This window comes from Augochlora pura, chromosome 3, assembly GCF_028453695.1.
Source record: "Augochlora pura isolate Apur16 chromosome 3, APUR_v2.2.1, whole genome shotgun sequence".
In the NCBI taxonomy this organism is placed as follows: domain Eukaryota; kingdom Metazoa; phylum Arthropoda; class Insecta; order Hymenoptera; family Halictidae; genus Augochlora; species Augochlora pura.
The window spans coordinates 2,489,048-2,503,133 of NC_135774.1; positions in this window are offsets into that span (position 1 = coordinate 2,489,048).

Here is a 14,086-nt window from a genome sequence, read left to right on the forward strand (position 1 = left end):
GAACTTTTCACTGAAACTCGGTGGACAGTAAATTACCAGCGTAACGAACTTCCCGGCAATCCCATAAGATACGCAGCGGAATTAAAGGCGCGTGTTAATTCGGCCGACCCTCCACCGTACTCAATTAAATCGCACTGCTCCCGGGACCCTCCGCGCGATAAAGGTATGATCTCGCCGTCACCCGTTCACAGAAAACAGCGGTCGGAACAAACGAAAAGTTTCTCGGTCCCGTATAGCATCAGTTTATCGCGGCTCGGGATTTCGCGTGTAATAACGCGCGCGAGCGCGGAGGGGACGGAGGAATTAGTTATTAAATATGGGCGCGAACGCGGAGATAAGAAGTCGCGGGCGGCATCTCCCCTTTTTTCCGCGGCTTAACGGGCTCTCGGTATCTCTCTCTCCCGTGATCCCATAAAATCTGTTTAGGGCAACGTAAAAGCAGTACGTGATACCGCGCGCGAGCGCGAGGACAATACCCATACCTTCAGATTTATCTCGCGATAAGTGCTATAGCGCGCGGCTTCTACCGGAATTACTGTTTTGTTATTGCCCCTCTCCCTCTCTCTCTCTCTCTTTCTCGAGTACCGGCGCTCCCACGGTTTACGTCACGTCGTCGAGAACAAACGGGACGGCCGGTGTCGTCGGGCAAGAGTGGGTTTCGATGAAATTATTCGCCTCTCACCTCCGGCATCGGCGGCCTCCTCCTCGACGGACTGCGACTCTGCTTCCTCCTTCTCCTCATCCTCCTCCTCCTCCTCCTTCTTCTTCTCCTTCTTGACGGGCTTCCGGAGCTTATCTCTGGCCGCCTGCGAAAACGAAAGACGAACCCCTTTGAACTGTGTCCCGCTTTTCTTTTTTTTTTCTCCGCTGCCATTTTTTTTTCGCCCCGAGCACCGAAGTAATCGGACCGCGCGAAATCATGTGCCACCGACGGACGCCGACCCTTGTCGTCCCTTCTGATACCCGAAATTATGTCGGTCCCCGGCGGTCTCTCCGCCAGATAATACGGAATTTGAAAACTCCTCAGATTTAAGGAGCCTGCGAGCCCCGCCGCCGGATGCCGTTCGCTCGTTGCTCGTTTGCCACATAATTTCGGCGAGCTCCCGGGAAATTGGTTCCCGAAGAATGTCCCTGATAAATTGGGTACTCCGGTTTTTCGGGGTTGCCGTGCCGCGTTCTTTTATTCTTTATGGTGAGGATTTTTTTTGGAGCTGCGGGGGCGTCTTGTTTTAGGAGAGCAGATTATTTGTCGGAGATTTCGTTGAGGAGGCGAACGAGGGATGTATTTTTTGTTGTGGGTGTACTCGAATTTTTATGGAGAAATGAGTAGTTGAAGTACGAGATAGTGATACTATTAACAGAATTCAATAATTTGGTTATGTTTTATTAAAGGACTGAATTCCTATATTATATGATTTATATTATATTAATTTATATTCTAGAATTCAATGATATTGAAATAAGAATAAAGTCTCCATCCCCTATTTATATTATTCAATAGACAGAATCTCTAGGTCCAAATCTTTTAAAAGTAATGCACTCTGAATACTATTAAATTCTATGCAAACAAAATATATACAAAACTAAATCCAATAAAACAGTGAAATAAGAAACTCATTAAAAAAACGAACTTACTTACAGAAAATTTTTCCGTCGAAGAAAAAAATCGTAGAACCTCAATGGCATTCAACAAACGCCCCGATGACCCTACATTACAAACCGAGTAATATTTCTACGGCCACGAAGGACAGCCTAACGAAGTCGTTAAAATGTACTCGAAAAGATCGAGCGCGACTCTTGTTCCACAGCGAAGAAGGTTCTGTTTTCTTTCGAGGGCTGTTTGTCGTATAATGCGCGCATTTGAGAGGAGGAAACATAGGTAGCGCATGGAGGAGCCACGTCGGTCGGAAAAGAAGGGTATCTCTTGGCTTGGGGGTCTCGTCTCGTCGAAACTCAATTCCATGCCGAAACGTCCCCGTGAGTTTGGCTGGCGCAAACAGCGCTGCACCCGAATAATGCATATTAAAATTAAAATTAAATTTGCGCCCCTTATCTGCCGTGGGACCGGAGGAACGTGAGCCCGCAGCCGTCGCTGCCAGTGCATAAATCTGTCCCGGCGACGTTTAAAATTTTCTGGCGAACACACAGTCTCTCTCTCTCTCTCTCTCTCACTCTCTCCAACTCTCTCTAGCTGTGTTTAACCCTCTCTTTAGCTCTGTCTAACTATCTCTTTATCTCTCTCTTTAGCTCTCTCTAACGCTCTCTTTCTCTCTCTCTCTCTTTAGCTCTCTCTAACGCTCTCTCTCTCTCTCTTTAGCTCTCTCTCTAACGCTCTCTTTCTCTCTCTCTCTTTAGCTCTGTCTAACTCTCTCTTTTCGTCTCACTAACTCTCTCTTTATCTCTGTCTAACTCTCTCTTTTCGTCTCTCTAACTCTCTCTTTTCGTCTCTCTCCCTCTCGCCGATCACGGGCCACCGTAATCACGGAACGGATTCGGGTTCTCGCAATTCCCGCGATACCCTATACTATCGAATTTCCTAAAGATCGTGTAACATAGACGAAATTTACAGATAATCTTGCGAGATAATTCGAGACTCGCTCACACGCCGATATCGGGTTTCGCTTTGCGCATTAAAAAATAGAGCCGGCTGTTAACGCTGCAACGTCCGTGAACGCCGCGGGCAACGCGACGACATCGAGCGACGCGCAATTTCCTAACCGGCACCGGGATCGCTAGGTTTAACCCACCGCGGTCTCCGCGTCAACTAAATCTGTATACGTATGGAAGGCTGATTTAACAATTAACCCAATAGCCATCTTTTCTTTTGGACACAGATATATGAATTTATAATATAATATATCTTCAAAACTGAATAATGGAAAATTCAAATGAAATGAGCTAGAAATAAAAGCTCTGTGTAGATATTTTTATAATTTATAATATAATTATTATGACTGAAAAATTATCAATTTATTTAAGAAATAATTGCGAGGGGGAAGCCTGCAATCTCGCAGACATAAAAATTAAAAAAAAAATAAAATTTAATGTCCATTAATGATTGTCGCAGAACAATAAGCGCCGACAAAAATCGCCGAAAGCCGATTCCCCGAAAGTTTTCCCTCGAAACGAAAAATACGAAAGCCGAGGGTTCGAATAGCGTCGATACGGGAGAGCATTATATCGTACGGTCGAGAAATTCGCGCAGGAAGCTCGGCCACTTTGCGCGCGGCAGAAGCTGAACCCCGTTTCCGAGCAATTCTGGAAATGGTCCGGTGGAAGATGGGAATCGCTACCCGGAATCGGAATATTATAAGAAAGTTTCTTCGACGGTGTTTCGTGCGTCTCCGTGAACGCATCGTGGAGCCCCGCCCCCGCGTTTTCCGTTCGCTCGCGAGAGTTTAGAGAAGGGCGTGGATAATTGCTTTGATTTTATTAAACGTTGTTTATTTTTCGACGCTGACGGAATCGTCGACGACGAAAGTTTAAGCGTTGACCGTTTCATGGTAGTTACTTGAGGAATTCAGTGACAGATGACGAAAAAATATTTAATTAACAGTAGCTGAGAAATACTATTATTTAATTATTTTAACCCTTCTTAACCCTTTCGATAGGAGTGCCGAATATATCCGGCGTCCATGGGACGACCGGTATGGCCGTGTGCCGGATATATCCGGTGCCCATATGAATAATAGAATTTTATATCTCTTAATATTGAAGCTGGAAGCAACATTTTTTATTTAAAAAAAAAACACTGTTTTTTGAGGCAGAGTTTTTATTGAACGCTCCGGACAATCTTCGTATAATGGTGCGAATTTTCGGCGCCTCGTGCAGCAAGAATATCATAGCGGACAGAGCGCTCGTATCGAAAGGGTTAACGAAGGTTCCTCTGGTTCGAAAGTTGCAACAACTCGTCACTGAATTCTTCAAACTGCCTCGACTACTGCGCGCTCTCACCGTTTGTTGTCTCCGAATCGTCAGAGCGTCGATACACGGTGACGTCGCCGGGCTTTCTTTTATTAAACGCGAACCGGCTGGACGACCGCGACTAAATATATTGCGGTCGCTCGATTAATCTTCCGTTTGAAGGCCGACCTTCGCGAGACCAAGTAAAGAGACGAGAGCGCGTGGGCGGCGCGTGTTTCCCACCCCTGTCTCCGTTCTCTCGCTTGCGGCGTGGTAACTCACTCATTGGCCCGCGCCAGACAGAGATTTAAACCGTTTCCCTCGTCACCGCGGACGAGCTGCGCCGGCCGAGCATAAATCTTCCGGCCGGACGGAAAAGTAACGCGGCCACGCGGCACAGGTGTCCGGCCCGCGCGATCGAAGGATTGCGAAACACGGTTTCCGCGCGACGTTCAAGGTTCGCCGGACGGGTTCGAAGAACACCGGCGTAAATTATGCGCCTCGGGACTCTCCCGCTTCGAGGGCAGCCGCGCTCGCGTCGAATTAAGCGGCGGACACTGTCCGGACGGATTAACTTCTCCGCGAAAAGCGGAAGAAATTCTGCGAGATCTGCTTCGAGGGAACTACGAGGGAAACAGTGTCAATTTGGGACGTTCCGGCGCGGGGAAGCCTTCTTTAAAATTCATTTTCCCACGGAATCCGGTTAGGGTGATGCCGAGGCGGGCGGCTGATCTTCTTCGGAACTCTTCCGCGGAAAATGAAATCCGCCGGTTGCGCGTCTTCGTTTAGACAGCGCTGTGTACAAAGCTCTCGTCATAACTTCGGAGACAATCCGGATTTCTTCGGATAAAAGATGTTGCCGGATTCTCGGCAGATCGCGGAACGAGCTTACAGTGTTCTCCGTTCCAAAATGTTCCCAAAGCCGTTCTTCGGTTTGTTAAAGCGACAATGGAAGGAGTCTCGCAAACTTTGGTACGGCCATGATTGCAGCGAATGGAAAATTTCTTTGAACTCTCTGAAGATTGATAAATAATCTCAGGGGATACTGAATTATTGCGTTCATCAGGCAGCCCTTTAAAAAATTCATAAAGGCATCCTTCAAGCGTTAAAGTGACAATGGAAGGAGTCTCAAAGTGTCTGTGTAAATTACCTTGTATTTTCTGTTACGGTTGAGATTGCCGCAAATAAAGAATTTCTTTGAACTCTCTGAAGATTTTTAAACACTCTCAGAGGATACCGAATTATTATGTCTACCAGCTTCGTCTTGAAAAATTCCCAAAGTCAACCTTGGACTGACTTGGACTGATTGGCAATGGAAGGAGTCTGACAGAGTCTGCAAAAACTGCTTTGTATTTTTTATTACAGGCAAAACTGTCTGGAATAAAAAATTCTTCTGAACTCTCTGAAGCTTTTCAAACAAGCTCTGAACATTTCAAATTATAGGAATCATCGGTTTTCGTTAAAAAAATTCCCTAAAATCGTTAATTAAAGAATCTCCAAAAATCTGCCAAAATTAAATCTCCTCAACTAAGAAAAGGAATTAAATTATAAGAGAATCCAGCTAAAACAATGAATAAACGACTCAATTTCCCGTATCGTGGTGGCTCAGTGTCCCATAAAGACGGCCGCCAGGAGAAATTGAAGAGGCGTACGCCGCCAGTTGCAGGATCTCGCGCGAAAGTACCAATCTTCGTTGCCCTCGAAACGGAACCGACTATCTGGCCGTCGAATTTCGCAGCGTGCGTGGCTGCATTATGTCAATTCCGACTGTAGTCGCGCGATTCCTGCTCGCGTACACGATTGTCGTCTCGTCAGGCAGGCCGCTTCAATGCGAGCGACGCTGGTGAACTCGTGATTCGCCGTGGAAACCGTCTGCTTCGTCGTCGTCGTCGTCGTCGTCGTCGACGGAACGAGCACTCCGCTCGCGTCGCGTCGACGTTCCATTCAGACGTGCTTTTACGACTGTAAGATATTTACGGTGCGCCGTGGCGCGTATCGCAGCGCGCATTGTTAGCGAGCCTTTGTCAAAAGGACCCGCGCGCGTGCCGCTCCGCTCTCCTCCGCTCCGCTCTCCTCCGCTCCGCGCCGCGAGTCTTGACTCTCCCTCTTCCGAGGGCCGTTATCTCTCGAAAGCAGCGCGAAAACGATTGGAAAACGATACCCAGCCGCTCGCGGATCGGCCGCCGCTCGATTCCATGATAAATGGAGGCGCCGATGCTCGACAGAAATCGTCCCGGCAATAATATATATATTCGATGCCGATCGACGATCGGCGCCCATTACCGTGCGAGAGCGTCCTTACAATGCGTCGTTACGCGAACGTATCGGCGTCGTTCGACCGCCAAATTAGGTCGACGAAAGTCGACTGCTGGTCGAAGTAAAATTTAAACGGCCGATACATCTCCCAATCCAGTGATCCACCGATTTAACGGCGGTCGAAACCGACGAACGCCGGGGATACCTTCGCGAAGCTCGCCGATACGTGTTATCGCGTCTTCCGCGGATTTCGGAGAGCAGGAAACGGTTCGGGTCTCTTAAATATAGTGCCGGATTATTTTTACAGCTTGTACCATTCGCGCGCACGGAATCGGCCGACAAGGATTTACGTCCTCGCCGGCCAGTAATTTCTCTCAGGCCTTTTATAATAGCATTAATCTTTTGCGCAGCCTCCACCCCCACGGCTCCACATAAATATCTGGGAATGAATGCTGCGCCGGTCGTTACACGAAACAGAACTCACCGTCTTCGACTTCCTGAGGACCTCTCTGGCCTCCTCCAATCGCTCCGCGATCCTTATGGCCAGATCGATGTGCGAGCGTAACCACTGCTGCCACTCGGACGTCATTTCTCCGATTTTTGTCAGCCAGGCGGACCAAACGCGCAGCTTCTCCGACGGCACCGCGTACAGACGCTTCATCGAGTCTATCACTTTTCTGAAATTTCAATATAATATATAATACATATAATAACAGAGGGAACTTATTTTGTTTTATTTTTAATATCGATTTTATTTATCTTTTATTTTTAATATCGATTTTATCTAATTTAATTATTAATGTCGATTTTATTTAATTTTATTCGTAATATCGATTTTATTTAATTATATTCTTAATATCGATTTTATCTAATTTTATTCGTAATATCGATTTTATTTAATTATATTCTTAATATCAATTTTATTTTATTTTACTCTTAATATCGGTTTTATTTCATTTCATTCTTAATAACGATTTTATTTAATTTTATTCTTAATATCGATTTTATTTAATTTTATTCTTAATACCGATTTCAATTAATTTATTTGCCGCCTGAGGGATCGATATGCCCGCAAGAAATATCCGTGAGGAATCGACGAATAGCTCGCGATTTTGCGCAATTTATCAAGCTGCTGAAACTCCGATAAAAATATCTTATTTAATATTGAATAGTCGAACAACGATGAAATAAAGTCGCGCGTGAGACGGCGAAATTGTGGAACAAGCATCGCGCAGCGAAAACAATACCGAAACGAAGACGGGGAGGAGCGCGAAATGCAGATTAACAAAAGGGAGCACCGCGAGCTGCGCGGCGAAAGGCAAAACTCGTGGCGAAAGAAAAAGAATTAACGCATAAACATTGGCGCAGTCGGTCAAAACACGGCGGCGTGTTCTAAAAGCACTCGAGCATCGTGTCCGCCGGCTGAAAACTTAGGAAATAATATTCGCCGGGAGACACTAAATAAAATAGAGCGAGAGAGAGAGAGAAAGATCGAGAGAGAGAGAGAGAAAGCGCGCGCAGTCAAGAGACCCGAAAAAGTTAATAGAACGAGTGCAGGCGGCGATTCCTGTCGCCCGCAGTTTTCTCTCCATTAACGAAACGGCACGCAATTAAATCGCGGACGCCATGGTGCGCCAACGCGGGACTTTTTCCCGTTGCGAATTCTCTGCCATCGAAACCCATTATCAAGATACCGGGGCTCTCCGCGAGTTCTGGGAATTCGATCGGCGGGCGAACCGGAAATTGCGCGAACGTCCGCGGGAACAATCGCTCTAAATGTTTTACGCGATTCAATCTTACGCGGTCGTTCGTCGTTTCGACGCGTTTCCCCTGTTCTCGGGTGGGGCGAGCGACGGCGATCTCTCGTGCGCGACGGCGTCAATGAGTCGTCGTCGAGTTACGCGAAGTCGACAGCGAAGCTGCTGGCTGATGCGATTATGCGAACGCGGAGGACAATGCGGGCCACGGTATTCTATGGAGGGTACAAACAGAGGCTTTGTTTGCCCTGTAACGCGCAGAGAGAGAGAGAGAGACAGAGAGAGACAGAGTGAGAGAGAGAGAGAGGTTAAACGAAGAGAGGCAGAATGAGAGAAAATAGAGGCAGCGCGTACGCGAGCAATTAAAAATAAAAGAGGCGCCGATGCTTTTCCGCGGAACGCACTTATTTACCCCCTGCTTTTAATTTCGCTCCCGTTGAGAGCAACGCTATGTCAGAGGCAACGCTCCGTTGGCCGCCCCCCGGTTGTCTGTTCGCGCGAAAATATTTCGAAACGGAAACACGGTTTCCTCTCGACACGCTTGCGATTCCGTCCGTCCGACTTCGCGTTACAACGGCGATTTTTGCAATTTTTAACGGGCCGCACTGCCAGCCGTTCTCCGCTAGAACGTCAATAATCAAGATGCATCCGAGGCAAATACCCTCGCAGAATCGTGAAAACAGCCGAATTGATTTTTACAACGAAATAGAAGGATCGTCTTGAAACGAGTATCCCGGAGGTAACATTTTCTGCAGACATTTCCATCGGCGTGAAATTATTTAAATCCTGCTTTTAAACTACAATCTCTGCTGATAATATATTCCGTGTAGTTTTACGTCCGTGAGGAATATTAATGTTACAGCGTTCAAGGTGTTGAACGTATTCGAAGAGTTTTTTTTCGCTGGTGGCTCAATTTATCAGAAGACGTTGAATGAGTTTGGACAGGTGGTAATTGTTTTCGAGAGACAACGGAAGAAAGCAGCCGCGGCGTTCTGAATAGAGACACTGACGGATCGAACGCGATATATACCGTTGTCCGACCAGAACGACCGATTCTACTTTGGCAACGAGACAATTGTTTCTGGTGTTGCCCGGTTCCCGGCGTTGATATCTGAACTTCTGGTGTGGGTGTCAGGTGTAGTATAATGCTCCCAAGTACAATGCCCACTATTGGGTCCGCTATTTGTCCATTGGACGTACACCGTATCTTCGCGATTATTGGCTGTGGTTACTGCCTTCGTTGCTTCGTTGCGTTAAATACTACCGACGATATCAATAGGAAAATACGTGGAAAATTCGTGGGATATTACAGCAAGTAGATTCAGTCGTTCCACACAGATATTAAAATTATATAAATATCTTTAAATAAAATTGTATCAGTCCCCGCGATATTAAAATTACTACATAAAAAATTCGTATAATATTACAGGAAGTAAATTCAGTAATTCTACACAGATATTAAAATTATATATAAATATATATCTTTCAATAAAATTATATCGTTCCACACGATATTAAAATTACAACTTAGAAAATTCCATTAATATTGCAGCAAGTAGATTCAGTCATTCTTCACAGACAAGGATAAGAACATTGTTCTTCAAGTTCCCACTGCATCGACTGGCAATAATGCACACGTCATGCACACTATGAAACATTAAGAAGTAGATTCAAGCATTCAAGTCAGACAACGCGCAAGATATTAATACGTGAATCCTTGAACGTGTATCGATCACGATGAAAACATTGCTCACGACAAACACATGGAATATTAAAATGTAGAATCGATCATTCGAGACTCGGAACGTGTACGATATTATTAATACCACGATTCTTCATTTTTGCCGATCGAAATAAAAATATTGCCCATGAAACATGTATAACTCACCAGGAAGTAGACTCAGCTGTTCCGTGTCAGACGGCGAACAAAACGCTGACATTTCGGTTTGCATCGACTGAAATACGATCGAATCGGGCACTGAGAGTGATACTTGAATTTCTTATTGTTTCGACGAAGATAAAGATGTTGCTCGCAGTGGAATTTAGGAAATGTTAATGAGTAAATAATGAGTAGATAATGAGTAGATAATTCTTTTATAATACGAGATTTTATAATAGATATTGGTTCTTAGGAAATACTGAGTTTTGTGCGAAGTTGTGTCGCATGAGACTAGTTATATACACTGGGAGCAGTTTCATAGTAATTTGTTAAAGTAATAATAGGATTTCTGATTCATAAGAATAATAATTCTGACCTTTAGCCAGCGTCCTTTTAATATTTGACGTAAGTAACAGATATATGAAATAAATTGCTCATAGTCTGAATAATCTTAAATAAAAGAATTAGTAACCGGTCATTTATAACAAGTATTTCGTAAACCTAGTGTTTAATAAAACTGTGAACTTTCAAATAACCAATAGTCAATCAATTACTCCACAAAATGGCAGCGATAAAAGACACATTACAGACAAATGTCAGAGATCTAAATCTATTCCGTACCAAACAGCTGAAAAAAAATGCCTGAATTCCATCAGCGATCGGAAAATGTATTTCCGTCGGGAGTTCGCAACATAAATAGTGCGTCAAAGGGTGGGAATGTTTAATCGGTCCGTGCGCTAATAGCAAAGCGCTGCTTTCCGCGTCCCCGTTGCACAAACTCTCGCAACAAGCTCCCGGTGCTGCTTTCACGGCACGACAAAACACGGTCTCTCTCGACGGCGAACCTCGTGTTTATCTCGGCAAATAAATTTAGCTGTTAACGAAGAAGGATGACTCGAGGATCGGAATTAAAGAAACATGTAACGTCGCCGCGGATCGGGGATGGATGTTTGGAACCCGGTCAAAAAGCGGCGGATAAATCATCGTCCGCGGGACACTCGATCGTAACACTATACTAAACGCGGGGGGCGTGTTCGTTGCCGTGTGCCATTCATCGAGGACAAAGCGGCGGGGAACGAGCGTTTCGAAGCAAAAACGAACGTTGGCGCGAGAAAATGGAAAACGTCGGCGCGGAGAAGCGAACGAGCGAAACGTCGGTTTCGTCGGCCGGGTCTAATTCGCGATTTATTCCACTTGCCGACGAAATGATCGCCGAGGTTGCACCGTGTCTCCGCAGCCGTTCCGACACGCGGACGCACGTCGGATGAGAATCTGCCGGGAACGTCGAAACGCAGAGCCGAGATCAAAGTAAATACCGTGCACGCTCTCGCGCCCTGTTTATTATTTCATCGCGAGCCGTTCCCCCGGGTGCCATTTACCGGTCGAACATTAATTATTAAACCGTCGGTTTTTTGCCTGCTAGACGAAAGCGCTCCCCGACAATAGGCGTTGCAACAAAATCCGACACTTCTCGATTCCGTCGAGACTTCTCTACGAAATTACATTCTTGTCGATCGCTCCAATTCTTCATAACTTGTCGATCGCTCGAATTCATGCAGCAGTAGAAGCTGTTTCATAATAGTCAATGAAAGTGACAATAAGATTTCCGATTTCCAATAATTACTCTGAATTATAAAAAAGAGAACTCTGATTTTTAACGAGTCATATATTAACATTTAATATAACCTTTAATATAAATTTTAACATTTTTTATAACCACAAGTAAAACGTATGTAAAATAAATAACTCATAAATGTATCTATAAAATCTCAGTAATCGTAAATCAAAAACTCAGCGACCCGTCATTAGTGACAAGTGTCCTGTAAACTTATCTTTAAACTTGTTTCAATCAATTACACTCAAATGACAGCGGTAAAATGTTTGGCAAAGACCGTAGAGAAATCCCAAAAAATTTAAAAAATATCCCTCGCCTCTAAATGTTTGCTCCCGCTTGCTCCGAATTCGCAAATAAAACTACGAGTTCGTATACCACGGATAGCGATCCAGTTTTCCTCGACGACGACGACGTGACGACGACTCGAAAGGCTGCGGGAAAATTGCAGCTCGAGGAAAACTGCGAAAAATCGGAATTTCCTAATGGCCAGGCCGGGTTGCGTCACACCAACCTACACGTTGGACTAAAATTACGGATCCGGACGATCATGAAACTATTTCGAGAACGGGTCCAGAGCGACGCGGTCCGGCGTTTCCGGCGCCGTACGTTTTTTCACGAGTCGATTTCGAAAACCGCGGCGAGCTTTCCGAGCGGACGGTCGATTTACGCGATAACTCCGCGCGCCCCGTGCAAATAAACGATACCGTAGCCGCGCGGTTAGGGGAGCGAAACCGTTCGATCCCGGAGCTTGTAGCGCAGGCCTCCTGCTCCCCGCTACACAACGAAGCGCGTTCGCCTAAGTGACTTCGTCGATGCATTTAACTTGCGACTTTGCACGCGAACTTGCTTCGACTTCGCCACCGTAGGCTTCGCTCTGCTTGTTCCTCGCTTATTCCCGATCTACAGGGTGTCCTGTGAAATTCTATCAACAATATCGTATCGCAGAAAATGTTTGAAAAATTCGTAGGAAAAAGTGGTTCCAGGCTTCTTTTTATTTATTAAAAATAGAATTCAGCGTCTCTGCGTTTCGCTTCAATTCGAAGATCATTCATACCGTCGGAGTTATTTTCGTTTACACAGCGTAAATACCGTTCTTATTTCAAGTCGACAGCAAAAACACACTTATTTGTAATCCTCTGAAAATAGCGTGTTCCAGGCGATCGCATAACAAACCAAAACTAAACCCGCATGCCTCCGCGGCAGCGTGCTCGCCGAGAAAATATTTGTAAGAGAAGCTGAAATGTTTCTCAGAAAGAATTCTCAACATTTTTATGCGATTCTCGACGATTGAAAATTTAGTAATAAATTTAACTACGATTAAAATTAACTACGATATTAAATGATTAAACTCACAGTGGAATATCGATGGTCTTGATCTCCTCCGCTTCGCGCGGCAGCAGCTCCGCTTCCCCCTCCTGGAACACGGAAGCGAAAAATACAGCGGATCGGCTATTAAACGGCTGTCCACCGTTCGGCGAGGCTATTAACAACGGTGTAATTAGTCCGGCGTGATTAGACGATTACTTTCGGCTCCGTGGGCCGGATTTATAACTCGTTCGATCGACGATATTACGGGGACGGGACGGGGCCGAAGTTCGCCGGCGCACGTACACACCGCTAGATTGATGATTATTAGTCTGCCAATTCGTGATGGCCGGATAATTAAGTCCCGATGTTATTAACGATTAGAGGGGACCCGTAAGTCGCGAGATAAATGACCAACGGTATCAATAACCGCGTAATGAAGCCGCGGATGATCGTGATCGGCCGCATAATGGGAACGCGCGGTACCGGAAAGCTTGCCTAATGTTCGAAGCGATTTGCGGTATTTATCGATCTTTCCGCTCGTACAACCCTGTCTTAAATTCGCCGGATCCGGCACATCTGTGTCGACAGGCTCCGATACCGCGCCCCTCCCTCCCGAATCGCCAATCAAATCGCTGGGAAACAGTGACCGGCGATCTGACGCTCGTCATCGCGACGCGCCACGCGTGCTGCTTGGAACGATCGCGGAACGACGGGCGCGTGTAATCTCTTAACTCTCCATTTAACGTTATGGGTTTTATGCCGCTGGTCCGCGAATTAACGGAGACACGGAGACACGGATTCGCAGAAATCGTGGGAAAAATTTCTGAATTGTTTATTTGCCGCTATAGAATTTATACGATGATACCGCGAACGAGCGGATTGCCATCAAAGTTTCGAGAAAGCGAGAAATGTTTATTTGATATTATCGAATTTCTGCCACGATTCCGCGAATGAATGAGTGTCGGTGATGGCTGTAAGAAGAGCGCGAGAAACGTCTGAATTGTTCGTTCGATGTTATCGAATTTATGGAGGGATTTTACAAACGAATGGCGGCGATCAAAGACCGCGGAACGCGTCCGAGGAGTCTCGTAATTGTTCGTTTAATGCTGTCGAATTTACGGCGCGTGCCCGGAAATGAATGGTAGACAATGGGACGGTGTCGCGAAGCGTTCGAAAAATCGCTTGACCGTAATGTTGTCGAATTTGCACCTTCGTTCCGCGAACGAACATCGACGGGAAAGTCGAAGAAAGCCGGGGACGTTCGTTTTCGGAAGCGAATGTTTAAAATTCTGTTAAGAAACGCGGCGAGAGTTCTTCGCCAGTATTTAAATAAACTATTCGATGGACGAGAATGAAACGCTTAAGCCA